The 21815-nt window shown below is 42.0% G+C and overlaps 1 protein-coding gene across 2 annotated transcripts in view; it reads right to left on the bottom strand.

Moving 5' to 3' along the window:
- GLI3 (GLI family zinc finger 3) overlaps nucleotides 1-10611 on the bottom strand; it is a 211881-nt gene extending 201270 nt beyond the window's left edge. For both annotated transcript variants that reach the window (XM_062569587.1, XM_062569586.1), the window contains exons 1-2: nucleotides 10454-10611; nucleotides 8693-8780 (exon numbers count right to left, since the gene is read on the bottom strand). The gene's annotated coding sequence lies outside the window, so the exon portion shown is untranslated. The remainder of the gene's footprint in view (nucleotides 1-8692; nucleotides 8781-10453) is intronic.
- Between the last annotated feature and the right edge of the window lie 11204 nt (nucleotides 10612-21815).

Raw genomic sequence — 21815 nt, forward strand, 5'->3', positions numbered from 1 at the left:
AACCTGCCTGCAGGTGTGTCTCTTCTTTTTAAAGCATAAACAAACTTTCACCAATTGCATAATAAATTGGAGAATTTTTAGGAACAAGCTGCTGGAATAAGCTAGTTAAATGAGGAAAACTGTTCCTTTTAATTGGAATGTCAATAAATGGCAAGAAAGTATTTCTAAAATACAAAAAAACTTTTTTTAAGCCATTTGAAATTATATAATCCCTTCTAGTTCCTGTGTATGCTGATTATAAAAAATGTGCTTCACAACAGTGGAAAGTAATCATACTTATATACACGCATGTGGGTGTGGGTTTGTGTGTGTGTGTGGGGGGGGAACGACTGGAATCTCTGTTCATTTTCTCACACCACCACCACCAAACTGAAATTAGCAGGGCAGCCCTCTCCCTAGAACAGCAGGAAATTTGACCCTTTCTGAACATATACTTTTAATTTTCCACAAAATCTTCAGCTTTATGTTCCTTTCCTCTTCTTTTTAAACTAAGATTTATTAATTAGATTTTTAATTAAGATTTTTAAATTATTGTATTTATATTGAATCAGGTAGTTTTAAAAGCCAGATCATGCAAATCTTTACTCATGCCAATAGTCTCACTGACTTCAACAGGACTACTTGCTTCGGTATAAGCTGGTAGAAATCAGTAACTCAAATTTTCGTTCTGCACGTTAGCCTGTTTTATGTTTCTTGCAAACTTAAATCTTCTTCTGCCTTCATTTCTTCTGTTTTTGAGGAGATATCTTTTAATGTGTTAGCTTTTTTAAAAAAAAATTGCCTGTTTTACTTGATGCTGCTGTAGTTGCATTCGATTCATTAACAAGTGGTTTGCATCCACTGAGAAGAGCTGTCTGAAATAGCAGTGTCACAGCATTCATCATCATTACATCAGCAGTAGGGAAGTTCATACTGATTGCTATCAGCAACCAGAGTGCCCCAATCAGACTGCAAGCAAACATAGCATGTTTAATTTTTCAGAAATGACTCTGGGTATTTGGGGTGTTCGTAGGCACCACTTTGATCCACACCACTGGATGTAGTCTTTGGGGATATAATACATCTTAAACAGCCCAACTGTATGAAAGTGAAAAACACAAGGGGAGGCATGAAGAACAATCAGGAAATTACAGTCTCTCTCAAGCATAAAGAACCCTTTATCAGTTTTATCAAAACTGGTTACACTGTTCTTTAGGATTATTTAAGGATAAAAAAAATCCATGTTGTTCAGATACATTCAAATGCAAAATTTGCATGAAACTATTTTATGCTATTATATGAGAGCTATTTCACATTGATTTATATAAGCTTGATACAGATAGTTTACTTCAAAAACCCACGTAGATTTCAGCATTGCTTTTCATCAAACATGCTGGCAAAGGTGCATTCAAAAAGTTACCCATGATAGTTCCTGCTGAAATACACCCAAGAGCTCAGGTATTTCAATAAATAACTTCCAGCGGCAACATTAACCCGCTGGTATACCTCACCATTCTTGTAACAGCTATAGGAATTAGTTTAAATATCTTTTTTTCATTGGTTTTATCTTTTTTTCAGTTCTTTGTGAGCTAAGCCAGAATTCCGAAACCTCCATTAACTGCTGCCAGGCAAATTTTGGTCAGATTCTTCGCTGTTGACCCAACTGGTCATAGCGAATACATCTGATATAAACTGAGTAAAAAATTGTATTAGACCCACTACATACAACAGAATACAATAAAATCCAACTTGTAAGTTGCTAGAAAAAAAAGAAAGAAAATCTTAATACTTCACAATACTTATCTTTGTTTAATGTACATCCATGATCTATAAAGGTGCTAGCTGCAACCAATATATTTCTTACAAATCTGTTTTGAAATGCAAAGTAAATTTTTTTTAAAAAAGAGCTAGAATCAGATAGGAAGATTTGTGGCCTGAAATTAAAAAAAATACCCCAAGTTATAGGGCACAAATGTATTAATGCAGTCTTTCCAAATTCATCACTATCTGCTGTCTTTTCCTGTATGTTACTTTCCTTTGATTTATTCCTCCTATAAAGATGGAAAAACAACTAAACCTAAAGCCTGGTTAATGATGATCTGATCTGCTCCTGATAGGTTAAATAGCTTGTGGCAACAATAATGCAGGATCACAAACATAAAGGCAATCAGCTAGGCAAAGCAGTACTAATATCATCCCCATGATTAAGATCCTAAGTGAGAAATGATTCTATGGAATACACTGAACTACTGCTCAAGTGTAATAAATGCTAGACTCCAGAGGAATCATATTTGTTTTACATCTTTCTGATAAACTAAAAGTTCTATAAATATTTTAAAACATGCACATATCATAGGATCAATAAAGATCAGAGTAACACTTTCTACTAAAGCAGTACCTCAGTTCCTTTCAATACACGTCACCCATATATCCTTACAAGTAGATTATCTCTACTTCTGCTACAGGATTTAGAAAGCTGTTAAGTAAAACTCCAATTAAATGTTTTTACTATTACTTCAACAGATTAAACCCTATATCTAAATAAAACAGCTTTCTACAGGGAAATAAGTGATTCTTAGTTTCTTATCCAGCAAACAGAATTTAATGAATAAAATTTAATGGATTCAGGTCAAACTGTCTTATTTCCTTAAAGCCTTGTTCTCTATCCTTAACAGAACTAACTATTTGGGAACAAGTATTACAAAGCTGAGGGTCACAGGGCCAGAACTTACAACATATTTTAGAAGCTTTAAATTTCAGATATTATGCATTTTCTGAGGTAAAAACTTATAGTCCATTCAGCATTTTCAATCATATGGTCTTGTACTCCTTCTGTCTTAACTTTGACCTATCTAAATCTAAATATAGACAATGCAAAGAATTTTTTTTTAAGGTATGAGCCCATAACTGTTTTTTCTTTTTTAATAAAAAGATTACATATTTTTAAGTCTCTACATTGCAAATATATTGGAGGGGGGTTAAAAATAGTAATGCACTTACCCTTTATAAATCAGAACTCCTGTCCAATTAAACTGTCTAATATTGCCAGAAAATTCAGAATATGCTGTGTTAGTGCTTGTTTTGTAGTCCTACAAGTACGTAATGCTTCAAACCATAGAGCAGGAAAAACTCTTAATTATTTTGTCAAAGTAAGATTAGCTGAAAATGAATTACCATGGGGGAGGGGAGGTAACTTCTGTGGACTTTACTGTTTATAGCAGTAAGTTAAAATAAATGGAGAAACTTTAAACTTCCCTACCAAATCTGCATTCACTTTTTGCCTATACCTGTCTTCATGAATTCAGTAGTACTAAATCCAGAACAAAATTAAACAACAAGCATAGTAACTTCCTCCTATAAAACACTTGTTTTATGAAACCTGATTTTGAGTATTCATGATGTGGATTTGAAAGAATGGGAATACACCACAAAAAAAGACAATCAGTAAGTCTTGCTGTGTTGATAACAAACCCTATGACTTCCTCTGCTGATACTGTTATTAGCACTAATAACACTTTGGTGAGGATATAGCATGTTTGTTTGTTTTTTTTTTTTTTTTCCCTTTCCCTTTTCCTTCTTGCCAGTTTTTTCCACAAACAGCTTGGTAGAACAAATTGCAAGTACCTCTGATGGGTGTGTTTTATATTATGACTTACTTATCAAATAACAAATCACAACAACTGTCATAGAAAAATGCAGAAATACTCTAATTTAGAGCATTAACACTAAATGCGACTTCAAATGGTATGATCATTTTCTTCAGACTTTTGCTTTATCTCATTAATCCCAACAGATGAAAGTCTCCTTAGAATCAAAACTAGATCTATGTATCAATACAGGCACTAAGCTCAAGCAAGACTATATTGAATGCACATCTATTGCAAAAATGCATCTTCTGATTCCAAAACCTTTCTGTTTTATGATATGCAAATTAAAGAAAAGACCGACTTCCACATTTGACAATTAGCATTAAAAAAAAAAGATTAAAGGAATCAAATAGAGTGTTTCTGGAAGTGCCATTTTTTGATCACAGTTCCTATTCCCGGAACCCTATTTACCTACTCAGCATACTTTAAGGTTAAGGGATGCCTTGATCCAGAATTTCACGTTCTAACCCAACACAGATGTTTTAACAACTGAAAAAGCTAGGAAAGCTCTATGTATCCAAGAAGAACTTCAAGTGTGAAAGGTACTTTATAAAACTTTATCTTCAGCCTTTAAAGTTTATTTTAGGTTTTACACCTGTCTCATAGTAGCAGTAAAACAGCACCAAGATTCCGTCAAGTTACAGAAACTTGACAAAATAAAACAGGACAATGCTGAACTGCTGCACTATAAATTACCTCACAGCCCAGTGTCCCTGTTCAAACAGTATCATCAAAGAATTACACAGCTGTCTTATTTTCCAAGAAAAAAACAGACATACTGAATTGAAATGCCAAGACAAACCACACCAAACCACATGTCCTGTTATTTAAGAATCTGTAGTGCTAGGATTTCATTTTAATATACATAGTTCAGAGTAGCAGACATTGTATTGAAGTGACACTAGCTTGATCTTTGTTTCTGACTATTCGATTTAAGGTATTCATACGTCTTATTTAATGAAGGCTTCATTCTCTCGGCAGCTGGATGAAATACTCCACATGCAGTTGAGTTTCTTGACATTAACAGATTTGTATACAAAGAAAACAGAAATCTATACAAAATAGCAAACACAGCTGGGGGAACGTTCAGCTCCAACCCATCAAAAGGTTAGTTAAGACTTTTAGCCCCAATCTAAAAAGCAGATATTCTATCATAAAAATACAGCAGTATTTTGAACATCATTAAAAAAATATTCCTCCTGGTAATCACCGCAAAGAGAACTGACAGTACAGTGGAATCTTCAGCTATCAAAATCATTCAAACAGATCTCTTGATACTGGATTCTGATCATATCAATTCCAGCAACTATTTAGAGAAAAATGTATTCTGTCTCAATTAGTCAGTCCCTTGTTGTAATCTAAATAAAATGCCAGTATCTGTAAAGATCAATGTATTATCGTGTTTCTTGTTTTGTTCTTAAAAAGAAAGACAAACCAGCTCTTCTGATCAGCAGCCAATTTAATACACTTTCAATGTAATGCAGGTACAATTTATATGTATAGCGTATACCACAACAAACCCACAGTATGATGCCAGTGCAACCTTTAAGAAAGTTTTCCCCTAAATCTCTGCAGAAAGCAGCCTTAAAAGAAACTAGGGATTAGCGTGAGCTGGAAGGTAGGGAGGAGACTTACCTCAAAACTAGCCAAGCAGAAATCAGAGCAGTAATTCTACAAGTCTGCGGAGTACACTTTTAGAGCTATAATGGTGTGAAGAAGTGCTGGGCAGCATTGCCTGAAGGCAGCACTAATACACTGATGACTAATGACTGGGCCACGCAGACAATGAATTTGGGGGTTGAAAACTAACAGAAACCGTGCAATACCTTGACAAATGGGCTTTCAAAATTTCATTCATTGAATAACCTTTAAGCACAAAATTGGCTCAAGTTCTCTTGGGAATAACATAACACGTTGTTGGACAGTAAGTATTTTCCTTTTAATTAAAACTATTACACCAAATACATAAACATGATTACAGTGAATAAAATATAAGAATTAACTATTTAACAGATAGAACAGAACTTAAGACCCAGAATTTGAGGTGTAACACCACTCATTCATAAGGGTCAACAAATCCCAGGGTTAACTGCCCGATTCACTTTTGAAATTCACCCTTAGCAGAATACATTTTCCCTCCTCTGCCACTTAAAGGAGAATGAGAACTTCAAACGTATGTTTAATGAGCTGCTACAAATACAATTGGTTAAAGAGGCTCAGAAATTATGCACTAAAAGCTATATTGTGCTTAGAATTACAGCTGAGAAAGTTTCATTTTAAAGAGCCTAGTCAAAGTCAAGCTCCCATAAAACAAATCAAGCCCCATATAAACTTCGTAACCTTGTGTACTGACAAACACATTAAAACAACAGAATCACTCTTTAAGGGGCCTTTTTTCAGTGTAAGCCGACTTCCAATTTGAAAATAGCAAATTTGGCTACTTTTACAGACAGAATGAAATATCTAAAGTGTCTCTAAATTAACAAGTACCACTTGCCCTAGACAGCATCGCCTTTAGCAGCTCCTAAAAACTTCAGAAAAGGATCTTAAAACAGGAAGCTTAGTGAGCTCATAAAACTGTTGTTGGAGCCAGGAACACATAGCATATTTAATCTGCAAACTGTGAGAGTCTACAATGATTTCAGCAAGATCTGAGGCATGCCCTCAAGGTTTGCTGGGATCTGGGATTAGGGAGTTGATAAGAACCCTCTACTGCCCATGGACATGTTTTTCTTCTGCAGTTAAACACAAATGCATAGAGACGTTTGACTGCTGCTTGGCGTTACTGCTCAAGTTATATAAAAGCTTTGCAGCTCCTTTTGCTGTCAATATATCAAAGTTAAAAAAAATCATCAAAGTGTGAAATTTCATTTAAAGTCTTTGCCAGTCTACAGCTCTATTTCACAGACCTATCAAATAAAAGTAAAGATGAAAAATATACTGAAAGAACTTGAAAAGTTTGCAGCAGCACCCATGCCCTATTTTTGTTTATTCTGTCTCATTTTATTTGATTTTAAAGTATAACAAATCAATTCCCTTATAAAAATGACAAAGTCTAAAGGGAGGATGTCTATAAAACCATGGTTAAAAGACAACTTGAAATCATTATTACAGCTGAACCTTTTGTTGAATAAAAAGCTTCCTCTGTAGCCATTTTAGCATTTTAATTGCCTAACTGCAAGTTGGCAGAAAATTTCTTGAATCTTCCAAAACAATCAGAATGACTACAGAATATGAGTGCCAGAAAAACTAAAGCCTTCTTCAAAGTATTCTTTAGCTAGGGATTTACAACAATTGCATGAAGAAGAAAAGTCTGACTTTTAAGATAATCTACTATAGTCTAAAAGCATTAACATTCCATTACTAAGGTTTTCCTGAGGATTTCATGACTCATTGATTCACTTTTCCTTCAAGTCTGCTTTTTCTTTGTACACTACTGTCTCCATATAGTTGAGCGCATGCAACCCTGATCATTAAACTGTTTCCTTCCATAACTCCAAATAAATCCTGCTTTAATAACCATCAGATTCTTTATCAGGAAAAGATGACTAACTTTTCACGACACTCAAACAAAAAAATATGCCATTCCTTGCTCGAATTCACAGCGTGAAATTCAAACACACTGCAGAGTGCAGGTAATGAAACAGCTTTCCCAAAAATGAGGCAGGAAGCGTAACAGAAACTTTTAGAGGTTAGTATCAAACGTACCTATTTTTTTTGATAAGCAATTTGCAAAATGGCCAAATTATACTGATATTTCAAAGCACAGAGCTTTAATATTTTGGTTTCTGTAACACCAATTCCAAAATAAATGGAAATGATTTATAAAAATCAGTACTTTAATTTTTTAGTTACAAAAACACAAGTTGTGTTTGAAAATATGCATCTTTCACAAATGAAGGCTACTTATTGCAGTAGATGCTGCCTTTGCAGCCACGGCATATATTTTCAAGCCAAAAATATTACTCCATTTAGGCAGGAAAATGCAGGTGATGTCTTTGTTTTCTAATACTTCCGCGGAAATGCTTTGGAAAACAGAACTTAATACTGAGAAACACGTGCAATCATCTGAATGCAATAGTGCATACATTCATATACCTTAAACCATAGTTTTACTTCCATTTCTGCTTAAAAAAAAAGACTATCTAGGACTGAGAATGTCCTTTTCCTACTTGTTCTTCTTACTCACTCAAAATCACATAATCTTCCATTTAATAGAAATAATCTTCTTCTTTAAAGCAGACTTCTCTGATAGCCACTATTATTTATGTTTTAATGGGGCTATACACCAAACTGAAAGTATTTACATACTAGCTAGTTAAACCCAAACCTTCATTATATAAACAAACTCTCAGGAGGCTGACTACAGTTTACATTGTGAAACTCATTCACCATTACTTTTAATATATATTTCCTCAACTGAAACACTATGGTGTGGACAGGGCAATTTTTACATTTTAAGGTTACTTTACTTTTAAAACACAGCATTCGTCTTCCTTCAAAATAATCGTGACATATGTAATTAAGAAACTGCCAGATCATTATTAATTATTAATAAAGGACCTAAATGAAATAATTATAGGAATCAATCAGTGAGGCACCTTTCCAAATTACAATGCAACTGCACAAATACTCAAACTACTTAAGGCCAATTCTTTAAGATTTCAATCCATAACCTCTCTGAATCCCGAATCAAAAATGATTCTGTAACACAGAGAAACCAAGAGCTTTCTCACTATTCCACTAACTTAAATAGTTTCAAAATAGGTATCAACACCACACTCAGAGAGACAGGCAGTAATGCCCTCTTAAAAATGTTCGTTAATTAGCCAAATATTTCAAAGCCTTTGAATTCTGCTTCTAAGTTTTTTCTACAGCACACACAAAAGAATGAAGTATGCATGCTGAAGCTTAAAAATCATGGTAATTAAGCCTTGAAAATCAAGTGGAAAGTAGCAGAGGCATGATGGTGCTGAATATTTTGCTATGGATTGCTACCTAATACTCCTTTAGTTAAGCACCCTCTAAAACATGACACTGTATATCAAGTGGACAGCTATCCGTACCTTTGACTAAAAGGGTCTTTGAGATCCGTACAGTCCATCATTTCAAACTGAAGTGGCAGCTGGAAAATGTGGAACAGCTGGCAAGGAGCTGGGAGAAAACGTTTTACATAAATATATCTACATACAAACTGGCAGAAGGCCACAAACACTGTACCCACAGGACCGGATCAGAACTATACACCAGAGGGTTAAAAAAAAAATCGGGCGCTGGCGGGGCGGGGGGGAATTTCCTTTTACCTTTTCTCTTCACGTGGTGAGAGGATTTGGGAGCTGGGCACTGCCGAGCGCCAGCGAGCTCGTTTGGAGGCACACGGATTGTGTAAACAACTCGCGTTTACGGGCTAATTAAAATAACAGAGTATCCACTTTCCCCAAACCTTTCAAAGTTAGGCGCTGCGAAAATCCGCCGAGGCCCGAGCGCGGGCCGCTGCCGGGGAGCCGCGCTGCCCGCCTCGCAGGCTCCCCCACAGCCCGGGCGGCGCGCCGGCCCGCGGGGGGCCGGCCCGCTCCCCCCCGGCCCGGCCCGGCCCGGCCCGGCCCGCTGCCCGGCGCGGGCTCCGCACCGCCCAAACTTGACCAAGTGCCAAAGGCGGCAGGAGCGAGAGGCGGCAGCGCCGGCGCGGGGTGGGAAGAGGAGGCGGCCACCGCTCCCCCACACGCGGGACGCAACTTTCCGCCGGCCCCGCGGCCCGCCGCGCCGGGCCGCCCTAACGGCCAACGGCCGCCCTAACGGCCGCCCCCCCACCCCTCCCGCGCGCGCCCGCGGCCGCCCGCCGCATCCCCCCTGCGGGGCGCCCCGTGCCGGGGCCGCCTCCGCGCCCGCTCTCGCCTCCCCCCCCCCCCAAAGTTTTTTGCCGCTCTCCGCGCCCGGGCGCGCAACGCCCCGGAGTTTCTCCGCGGGCGAGGAGGGGAAAAGCAGCGGCTGCGGCGGGACGCGGCGGGCGGGCGGCGCGTGCGGGGCGGCCGGCGGCAGGGGAAGCGCCGCGCCGCTCCGCTCCCACTCGCGCACTCCCTGACAGCCATTTTCGGGGTGAGATCTCCCCTCTCCCTCCTGCCCTCGCCCGCGAGCTGCGGCGGCGGGGCGAGGGAGGGCGGCAGGGCGCGGGGCTCGGCCGATGCAAAAACAACAAAAAAAAAAAAGTGCCGAGGCGCGGGGCAGCGCCCCGCGAACAAAGAACTTCTCGGCCAACTCGGTACCTACCTGCCGCCGCTGCGGCCGCGGCCCCGCACTGCCATGGGCCGGGGCCGCCGCCGCCGCCCCGCCGCCGCGGCTAGCGGGGCCGACCCCCGCCGCGGGCAGCGGGCATGGAGCCCCGTGGCGGGCGGGCTCGGGGTGGGTGCCGGGGCCGGCGGCGGCGGAGGCGGCGGTATCCCTGCCCTCCTCCCGCGGGGAGCGGTCCGTGGTGTGTGTGTGTGTGTGTGTGTGTGTGCGCGGATCCGACATCAGTTTCAGTGATCTTGTAATCTGATCCCTTCTGACTCACTCGCACTGACTGACATTTCTGATTTGGTTCAACCAAAAGGAGAAAGAAAAAAAGAAAAAAAAAAAAAGAAGAAGGAGCGGGGCGGCGGCGGAGAAAAAGAAAAAAAAAAAAAAAAAAAAAGGAAAAGGGGGAGATCCACCGCCTCGTGTCAAACAGCTTTTCGGGGGGACCCTGCGCCCCGTCCCCTCTAACGGCGCCGCCGCCGGCGGCCGGCTTTGTTTTGGCTCCGCACAGCCACCGAAGGAGGGAAATAAAAACATTGCGCCGCGATACTCACGTGTTGGAAAAGTTGTCCCTTTCTGCTTTCCTCCCTCTCTCACACACTCAACTCCTCTCCTCCTCCTCGTCCAAGTTTTACAGATGTTGCAGGGCGCCTCTCCGCCACCGCCCCCTCTTTCAAGCGCTGCCCTCTAGATCAGAGCAGGGGAAAGGCTCTTTAGGGATAATTTCTAATTCAAACACCCTCCGCTAAACTTCCCTCCCTCCCCTCTTTCTCCCCCGCTGCCTCCAAGCGGTGATGGGGCTGGAAGGGCTTTTTCTCTCCCCTCCCTCCTCGCCCCCTTCCCGCGTCGCGCTGCAGCCCCCGCTCCTTCCTGCGCGGGGGCGAGGGTCCCCCCGGCCCGCTGGGAAGTGGGTGATTGCTGCACTGGGGAAACGCGGGAGGAGGAGGAGGAAGAGGAGGAGGAGGGCGGAGGGCTGCGCCCCGCCGTGTGGGTCCGGCCGGGGGCCTGGCGGGCTGCGACCCGAGCTAGGCGCGCTCTCGGCATGACACCCCGCTCCCGGCCCTCCTCCTCCTCCTCCTCCTCCACCCCCGGCCCCTCTTCCTCCCTCCCTCCGTCCTGGCCCGGCCCGGCCCGGCCCGGCCCGGAGGCGGCGACACCCCGCCCACAGCCGGGAGGCAGCGCGGGGGGACGCCGCGCCCTGCCCCAAACCGCTCCCCGCCGCGCCTGGTCCTTCCTCCCTCTCCTCTTCCTCCTCGCCTTCCCCGGCCGGCTCGCCCCGGCACCGCTCTCGTTTGACCCCGTCTCTCCCGCCCGGAGGGGTCGTTGCCTCCTCCTGCCCCAAATGCAGGGCTTTTATTATTATTATTATTATTTTTTGGCGGGGGGAGGACGCGCCAGCCGGGCGGTTTTCCGCCGTGCGCCCCGGCTGAGGACGCCGCCGGCTCCGCAGGCGGCCGCGGGACGCGAAGGAAAGTTTCAGCTAAGCCATGTGACCGAGGGGAAGAAACGGCGCTTTTTTTCGGGAAAACAGGCGCGCTTCTGCAGAGGGATGGGCGAGAGCGGGGCCTTCCCCGCACGCCCGGCTCCCCTCAACATCCCCCCCTGCCCCCGAAATCCCCCCCCTCCCGGACCCCCGTCCTCCCGCTGCGCTGCGCACGCACGCACCGGGATTCGGGAACAACAGGAACTGGGAAGCCGAGAGAGCACGCAACTTTTTTGCTCCGATATTTCTGCCCTTCAGGAAACGACCCATCGTGAGGGGACACCTTGCCTTTTCCCCCTTCTGCAGATTGCTCCCCTGGCACTGCAATAGTCTGAGAAAATAGAAATGAACATTACCACGGCCGTTTTCTGTCAAGGCAGGCGGTGGGGCTGGCTCGCAGGAAAAGCATACACGTTTAAGTTGTTGCCGTCACAAAGTCAAACATTTCATACGCATGTTCGTTCGTAACCTGGCTCGCAAGAGAGCCAAGGACAGGTCTGTTACTGATGTAGGTGATTCAGCAAGGTGCATAAGCTGTGACCACCCTAAGCATTTGAGGAGTCCCACAAAAATCAATGGTACTTGAAGGCAGGCGTGTTTGCTGATGTAAATGAGAGACTAGCCTTTGATGCTACGCATTTCAGAAAGCTTCCCTAAATCTTGTCATTGAAAATGCTCATCATTTTATTACAAAATAAAGCTGTAGGTAATTTGTGCTTTTTTCTTAAAAGCCCTAAGCACTAAAATCAAAAGCCTACTGCATAATCCACCCTTTCTTCTTTTTATTATTGCTTTTAGGTCTAATAAAACCTTCACAGTGCAGAAGGAAGTTTAAGTATGAAGTAAATGTCAAGCTTAAAAACAAACAGAAGACTCTAACACTTAGAATTGAAGTTTGAATACCATATTTTTAAGGTATATTCATCATTTACAGGGTTGTGGTTTATGTTTTTTTTAGAAGCACAGGGACAGCAATTTCATCTGACCCTAACACCACTATATATCCAAATTTCCTCAGTCTCATTCTTTTTCTTCACCTGGAAATCTTCTCTGGGCACAAAAGATAACTTCGGGGAGATAGCTGTAATTTTGGGATGTCCCATGCATGGTTATATCAATTGCATTGCCAGTTCCAGGCCTGCTGATCTGCGCGTGCACGTAAGGATGTCGCAGCACAAACGCGGTGCACCTGGTGGCCCCTGACTCTCGAGAAACGCACTGTAGTTGGAGGCTTGCGTGGCACGTGAGACGGGCACATCACCCAGTGCGCGCACGCGGGCCGGCGGATCCCAGGCACGTCCGACTCCCTTGCACAGCAGGGAATTCGAGGGAAGCGCTCCGACCCCACGGAAAGGACAGCGATATGCGAAGCTGGCACCACGACCCTGTAGCCGACCACTTCGCTGCATACGGGCAGGCAAACCATACCCCTGCTCAGAGGGAGCAGCACTTCGCTGCCCAGCCAATACTGCTGACAGACTACGTGGGGAGGAGTGGTGCTATTCAGAGCGAACACAGATATCAATCCCGATATTCTTCCACCTTTTACATCATTCACAGCTTCCTTTTTGAGCCCTAGGAAAACGTCAGCTGCCTCATGACAATTCAGTAATAGTGATATGGTACAGTGGTTATTTTGCTTTAGATATAAAAACATAAACACAGGGGGGCTCAGAATATTTAGCTAAACCTCTAGTCAACATAGAGATTGTTTTAAGAGCCATCGGTCCTTCAGATGTTACAGGTGCCTTCTCTTTTTCTCTGCCTGTTATCTACTCATTTGTATTTTTATGATCATTTTTTTCTTAAACTTTTTTTTTGTTTGCATAATGAAATTTTGTTGCATTTTTTTGTTTGTTTGCAGAAGAGATTTGGGGGGAATTACCAAGTAGCATTTTGTTTGTTGGTTAAAAGAAACAAATTAATGCGGAAAAATCCTGTTTATCTAAGTTTTACAGTTTTGGTAAGCTTAACAAAAGGCAAAAAATGTGTCCATACAGGGACATGATTTTAAGTTTGAGAATGGCCCTTCAAATCAGTATTCCTCTCAGCCTTTTGAACAAAGAAATTCCTATTTTCTGAAAGTTTGAATATCTTCTCGTGCCATAAAACTAAATTTCATATTTTATTATTATGATTCACATCAGTTCTGTTCAAGGCACATATTTGTAATAAAAAAAACTTTCAATACACTCAAATCCCACCAAAATCAAGACAGCCAAAACAATCCTAAAATCTGAAAAGCAGTTAGAATGCTTTGAGTTGTGCTTAGGGCTTAGGGAAAGGGAAAAAAAAAAGGGGAAAAAAAAGAAAAAAAAGACTTCTGACGCATTTCTGAGTGGTGGAAATTTCGAGAGAAGAGAAACACAAAAACAATGAGCAAGGTTTCTGCCTATGCCTGTCTGCTGAGTGGTCAGGCCAAGCAGAAGATGAAAAATGAAGGAGAGTGGGTGACATGTGCCATTTGAAATGTATTGTAAATGTTTCAACACCTCAACAATGAAATGCGTAACAGAAGCTTAGAGCGTCCAAGACCCTTCAGCTAAACAAAATGAAAATGGGCAGATCTGTTTACGGATCTGTTTTCTCAAAATCTTCTATGTCTGCTTTAGAAGAATCGTACTTTAAAGAAATAATAGCAAGACAAAAACTGCATATTAGTAAAATCTAATGATCCTTCCACACATCTGGATTATCTCTCCAAGAGAAACCATACTATGAGACTTGCCTATAATGTTTCCCTACCAATAGGAATTTTTGCTTATAGAAGATCTGTTGGTCAATGCCAAAACCCACCTCTCTTGACAGAAGGTAAGTCAACCATAGCATGTTTCTGCCAAAACTCGTATTACGCACGATACTCATACATTTCATCAGCCTACCTTATGTCCTCACTTCTTCTCTGCCTGTGTCTTGAAAATTACAGGCCCCTGGCATGTGTGCTCATATTCCCGTTTTTGCTGCACCGGTTGCTCCAGGAAAGCACAATTCACAGGAGCCAGTGCTCTGCTGACATAGGCTGCAATGCAAAACACCTGGTATTAAGTCACACCAAGAGTCACTCTTCTTACCACTCCCATTTTCACCACCCTCCACTTTCTTTCCAGTCCCAGCAAATACTCAGCCCCTGGAGACTGCTGTCTCCTAATGCCTCCAGCACTCCTAATACTCACCACCTTTAGGGATTGCCACCCACTCACACACTTGCTCTTTAGAGCATCAGCACGCATCTCCCCATCGGTAGCTGGACATCCCCTCGAACCACCCAAAAGCAGCCAAAGCTATCAAAGTACTAATGTACTTGCCAAAAACTAAATACCTTATTGGAATAATTTCCATGACATGGGTGTACCTATGCAGAACTAGGCTTCCTAGGATTCTCACTGGGACAACCTGAAGGACCGCAGGTGGAGCAGTAAAATATGGAGCAACAGCATTGCTTTCTGGTTGTTTCAGCAGTATCCGTGAAGCAATATTCATCACCGTTGGAGAACTTGGCCAGTCTGTCTCACTCCCTCCCATGCAACCCCCTTGTTGCATGGTTGTCTACTACAGCAGAGAGGTCTCAAGATATAGCTGGTGGAAGAAATGAAGTGGTACCATGTGAAAGTCCTCAAAGTCTGCAGAAAGAACAGGGAAAGACGTGTGGCCTAAGGTGGGATGCAGAACTGATATGTGTCAGTCACCAGATCTCGAAAGGATAAAAATCCTCCCAAATTTTATCCAGTCAGGACAAAAACATAATGGCAGAAGTAGCAGGGAGTTGATGTAGAGAAGCCAAATAGGTAGATGGTGCCTGGGCAGGGAAAGAACTGATTAGTTGGAAGACTCTTTTAGTTTTGAGGGAAACTATAAACTGCTGTATCACTACAGACTGCATAACTCCATCTAATTTAGGTCTTTGGTGAGAACAAAATCACCCTTACTTTCCTGTGACAAAGGCAGTCAGTAGCTGTTATATTCCTGGAGGAAGACTGGAAAACTGACTACAGAAATTATTAAAAAATCTAGAGTCCATATCATGAATTTTCCTGCAGCCTGCTTCTAACTTTTTACTCTTCTAGATTAGCAATTATATCCGATAGCACTGTCATAATACTGTTCACATAACTGTATAAAAATATTGTGTTCTCAGGTGTTTTTATTATCACCTCAGACCCTGAAATCTTGTCATTAATTGAGTATCACAACTTGCACTCAAGCAAAGAGAAATCTTCAACTTCAGAATAGCAAATAAAAGTTCATCAGGAGCTCAAAACCACATATGGAAGGAATTCCCCTTTTAGCATTTAAGAAACAAAAATCTCATGATACCCAAGACGATCACCTAGTAATTTTTCTTTGGATTCAGGTTTTTGAACCCCTGCATCTGGCAGCATTATAAAATTGAGTCATACTGTGGAACTTTATTAAAATTACGTAAATGTTAAAGACCTGAATTATTAGTCAGGGAAGTATGTTATTTACTTACTCATTTTAACTATTTGCATTTCATTTATCTCATAAGGCTAGACTAGTCTCACAAACGTTGCTATCAATTTCCATTTCAGAATTTATTTCATTGAAACATTTCAGTTTACAGCATTGCACAGAATTTTTGTTTTGCTTTATCTTCATTTCTTTATTTGGTTTTTTTGATCATATAATGCCATTGAAAAAAATCTGTGAAAGTTTCAGCATATATTCAGATTTTTCAGAATAACAGCTTTCATTCAAGAGTCTGAATTTTCTAAGGATGCTCACTCTGCTCCTTCACAGACATTAAAATGCATCATTCTTTTTGGTGGTCCTTAGCAAGGAACCTCTGTGTCTTTCTACTTTTTCTAATAACATTTAGGTTCTTCTTAGACTTCAGTGCAAAAAAAGACAGATCCTTAGCGATCAGGATTATCTTTCTGTTCTAGCACATCATCTCTTATCTACCATCGTCTTCCTTTGTCTAATCTAACTAATCTAGCTAGCTATTTATACCATATTCATCATTTGGTTATCTGAATGCTTTACAATAAAACAAAACAGATCACAGCCTGGAGGGTTTTTTTCCTTTACATCTTAACATATAGAAGGATATCATTTGTGCATGTGTTTTAACTTTGCTGTAATTGTGGAAGGAAGGCCAAGGCAAAGAGCTGTTTTTTCACCCGTGGACAAAGAGCGCATTCGTTTCTGCAGGAACGGCTGAGTGGCCATGGACGGCTCTGTAGTCTCTCTATAGAGAGAGCCTGACTTCTCCAGCTCTTACACATAAACTTTTGTTCAAGATACCTTTACCCTCTCTAATTTCAAATATCTAGTTATGTTAAAACAATTCTGTTGTTACGAACATCATTTTCTTAAGAAGAATGTTTTCTTCTTACAAGGAATTTAAACTGCTTTTTTGTGATATTTTGATATATGACCATCAACATATGACACAAACAGCAGAGTGAGTTTCCTTTGTGTGCTGTTTAAAAGCATGCCACTCACATTAATTATCACCATAGTTTTGATTTGGCAGGGAACATACAGGAAAAAACATGGCGTATCTAACAAGCTTCATCCAATAAAAGCACCAAAATCATAAAATTCCATACAGAACAGGCATAAATATTCTGTTTATCTTCTTTTTGCAATGCTGTAATAACTAATTACTAACAGTACTGATAGTTAAGTTGTTATGATTAGATAAATCATCGTTAACATCCCCTTTAAATGATCTAGGGCACTTTCAAACTCTCTCAAGAGAATTGTCTCAGCATCTCTCCTCACTGAGCTTTTGGACTACATTTATAAAGGTTTGGCAATACTTTGCAGGGTATAGTCACAAACCCTTCTACAGGTGCTGGAGTTTATGTAGAGTCTTCTGTTAGTAGAATTTAGACCAGTTCCTTGAACGAAATAATACCAGGAAAAAAACAGAAATAATACTAGAAAAAAGAACAGTTTTTCTAGCGTATCTAATCCTACTTTAATATCAACTAGTATAATTGCATCAGTCATGGGTGGGAAATACCATATATATTAAGGATCCATTAAAACATCTTTTTTTCAGTTGTTGGTGCAGTGAATGGGAAATAGATATTCTGAGGTGAAATATGGCATTCAGGCATTCTCCCAGGAAATGACTAGGTTTCTTCCTCAGGTCTTAAACTATTGGCCCTTATTTTAAAGTTACCATGGAAAGTCTTCAGACTTTTCTTCGCTCTCTTAAGTAATTATTTTAATAGTTAGTGGATGTCCATTATATCATAGTTCAAATGCACAGAAAAGAGATTTGTTGCTTGTTTTTAAATGACAACAAGAGAAATAGGTAAACAGCAACTACAAATTTCAGCTTCGCACTGCATATCTATAATGAGTGAGTTGAAAACGCTCACCAAATGTTCTTTCTCACAAAGCTTTAATGCTATACTGCTACATTAGTATCCCTAGCTAAAGTTTTCCCAGGTAAATTGTGACAATAGTGTTTGTAAATTAAATAGCATTCTGTATGCTTTAAGAAGTCCCTGAGAAATGCTTGTTTATTGTCTCTGGCCACCTGGGTACAAACTCAAATCTAGTCAGGAATCTAAACAATTTAGTGGCCTTAATCTGTCCTTTGTGGACATTTGTCCTAATAGTAAGACACAGCTCAACATATTTGATGGTATCTAGCCAGGAGACATCTGGGATTAGTGAATCTAAAGCATGCATTTCTCATCCACCAAAACCTCCTGTGAGGTATCTATGTCTACCTCTCTTAATCTTTCAGTCTCACATCTATCCGTCTGTACCAGTAGCCAGCTTAGTCCTGTTGTGAATGGGGCGGAGAGCTGTGCACCCACCAACTGGATCATATAAAATGCGTATACTGCACCAGATGATATTACAGGAGAGATTAGGGTGACTTTGCTCCCACCCTTAACCCTGCCATGACACCCTAAATCAGACTACGGTTCAAAAATACAATCAATCTAGCTTTAGATCTCCTAGTACTAGATCAAAAATGTCACAACAATTCAATATAAAGCTATCCTGTTGGTAGAAAATTAATACCTCAAAGCATACTAACAAACTTTAACAGTGAGGATTTATATCAGATGATACATTTTCTGTCCCCCTGCAGCCAGAGTCAAACCAGCACAAACTCTGTATCATACGTTCTGGTTAATTCAACAAGAACATGGTTATGTACTCATGGCAGTTTAAGTTAGCACTGGGATGTGATCTGGCAGCATGCACAGCTCTCATTAATGACAGCAGGACACCGGACACGTGAATACAGACATACATGGATAGATGTACATGTGCGCATCCAAAAATGCTTTTATACCATCTCATTTTCTCTGTAGTTATTTTTTCCTTATCTCATTTACATCAGACTACTTGGGGCCAGGCTTTTCTTCTTCTCTAATGGAAAACCTTTTCAAGAGCCTGGGAGGAACTGATTAGCAAGAGACTTGCAATGTTTCATGAAGGAACAACCTCCAATTTTGTTCCCCCGTCTGGGGAATACCTCCATTCCTCAGACTGGAGGTAGGGGAAATGCTTCACTGGGAGCTGGGAAGAGACCTGCAGCTTACGTTCATGCAACATTGTTCAAAGGGAAACAAAGACCTCATACTTCAGAAATAAAAAAACAAAAATGCATTGTTGTTCTATGGTCCTTTTATCAGAGCTTACTGCTACACCCTTGCCTATGTACCTTTAGCAAAACAAGGCAACAAAACATGGGATCTCAGAATCACAACAGATCCTGAAATACCACTCCCCCTGTTAAAAATATGGTCATATTTATTTCCTTGAAATCACTTCTTAAATTTATCAGTCACAAAATTGAGAAAGATAAAATACAGTAAAGTTGAACTCCCTCTGTCCGAATTTAACACCCTGGACTTAAAGACTAAGCAGATAGTCCTCAAATTATACCTCATTAGTTATCCAAAGTCAGATAACTAAGCTTTGTTTCATCCCAGGTCCCAGAGACGGTAAACTAGAGGGCAACTATAGGCCAGTCAGCCTCACCTCCATCCCTGGAAAGGTGATGGAACAGCTCATTCTGGGTGTCATCTCCTGGCATACGGAGGAAAAGAAGGTGATCAGGAGTAGCCAGTATGGATTCACCAAGGGGAAATCCTGCTTAACCAATCTTATAGCCTTCTCTGATGGAATGACTGGCTGGGTAGATGAGGGGAGAGCAGTGGACGTTGCGTACCTTGACTTCAGCAAGGCTTTTGACACTGTCTCCCATAACATCCTCCTAGAGAAGCTCAGCAAGTGAGGGTTAGACGAGTGGACAGTGAGGTGGATTGAGAACTGGCTGAATGGCAGAGCTCAGAGGGTCGTCATCAGTGGCGTGGAGTCTAGTTGGAGGCCTGTGGCTAGTGGAGTCCCCCAGGGCTCAGTACTGGGTCCCATCCTGCTCAACTTCTTCATCAATGACTTGGATGAGGGGACAGAGTGCCTCCTCAGCAAGTTTGCTGAGGATACCAAGCTGGGAGGAGTGGCTGACACACCTGAGGGCTGTGCTGCCATTCAGAGAGACTTGGACAGGCTGGAGAGTTTGCGTGGAGAGGAACCTCCTGAGGTTCAACAAGGGCAAGTGCCGAGTCCTGCACCTAGGGAAAAATAACCCTAGGCACCAGTACAAGCTGGGGGCTGACCTTCTGGAGAGCAGCTCTGCAGAGAAGGACCTGGGAGTGCTGGTGGATGACAAGTTGACCATGAGCCAGCAATGTGCCCTAGTGGCCAAGAAGGCCAATGGTTTCCTGGGGTGCATTAGGAAGAGTGCTGCCAGCAGGTCGAGGAAGGTGATCGTCCCTCTCTACTCGGCCCTGGTGAGGCCACATCTAGAGTACTGTGTCCAGTTCTGGGCTCCCCAGTACAAGAGAGACATGGAGCTACTGGAGAGAGGCCAGCATAGGGCTGCGAAGATGATCAGAGGTCTGGAGCACCTGCCCTATGAGGAACGGCTGCGAGAGCTGGGCCTCTTCAGCCTGGGGAAGAGAAGCCTGAGGGGGGATCTTATCAGTGTGTAGAAGTACCTGAAGGGAGGGTGTCAAGGGGACGGGGACAAACTCTTTTCAGTGGTGCCATGCAACAGGACAAGAGACAATGGGCAGAAACTGAACCTCAGGAAGTTTCACCTGAACATGAGGGGGAATTTCTTCCCTGTGAGAGTGACAGAGCACTGGACCAGGATGCCCAGAGAGGTTGTGGGGTCTCCTTCTCTGGAGATCTTCAAGGCCTGCCTGGATGCAACCCTGTCTAACGTGCTCTAGGTGCCCCTGCTGAGTGGGGAGGTTGAACTAGATGATCTCCAGAGGTCCCGTCCAACCTTACTGATTCTATGATTCCCACCTTTCACCAGCCATGTTCGCAGAAGCCCTTCGTGGAAGTTTGGAGAAGAGCCCTGTGGAACAAAACCAGCCATTTCCAGCACCAGTCTGGCTGCAGTCCCCACTGCTAGCAGCTTGAAGTCGAACATAATGTCAGGTGGTAGCTGAATTTACTAGCATTTTTCAGTGTCCTTCGGCAACCTGAGACATCCAGAGACCTGAAAATCTTAAATGAAAACAGATACTATATTTTGACTTAGCAAAAATGTTTGTCATCAAATACTGGTCTTGCCTCCTAGGTCAGCCTCAAGGTTTTTGGACTTCACCCTGTAGTACTGAAGTTGGTGAAATTTTTGCAAAGGACTTTAATGAGCATAAGGTACATAACTAATTCTGCTGAATTCGCTGGAATTGCCCACATACTTAAAGTAAATCGCAATTGTATGTTTGCAGGACTTGGTCCTAAGAAACATATTTGGAAAATAAGGAATAGAAGAGCATTTTCCTCATGAAATTATCAAGCTTTGTCAACATGCCTTCAATCTGTGAACGGTTTGGCAAGAAGATCTAAAAAAGCCTTAATAAATTGCATAAAAAGTCTCTCTCCTGCACTGCTGAAGCAAACAAGAAAGTCTGTGAAATTTTACTTGAATAAACATTGCAGGCTGGTGCTAACTTGTTATTGGTACTGACACAGCGCAGCAACTGGCCAACCAAGAAAACACCAGACAAGGAAAACAATGTAAGAGGCATTATCATATATAGTCCTGCCTTTAGGGCCAGCAAGACAAAACCAAGCACAAGTTTTGAAAGGAATCACAAGGATAACAGAGACATTAGACAGCAGATACCACTTCAAAATGTGTACATTTTTCCAGCACAGTAAGACTAATACCCCATCAAAGGCATGAGAAAACTTTACAATGGAGACGGTCCACAGTTCATGATTATCATCATCAGTTCAAGGGGGAAAAGTAACCAGCACAAATAGCTACAGATAAAAAGCAAAATACCTCAAAGTGAAAGAAGTAAGCTATTAAAAATAAGACAAACAAACTATAAAAAAAAAACTCAAGACAGAAAGAATGGTTCCAGGTACTCATTTCACATATATTCTATCTGAAGCAAACAAAGCAG

Source organism: Rhea pennata, chromosome 2, assembly GCF_028389875.1.
Source record: "Rhea pennata isolate bPtePen1 chromosome 2, bPtePen1.pri, whole genome shotgun sequence".
Taxonomy (NCBI): domain Eukaryota; kingdom Metazoa; phylum Chordata; class Aves; order Rheiformes; family Rheidae; genus Rhea; species Rhea pennata.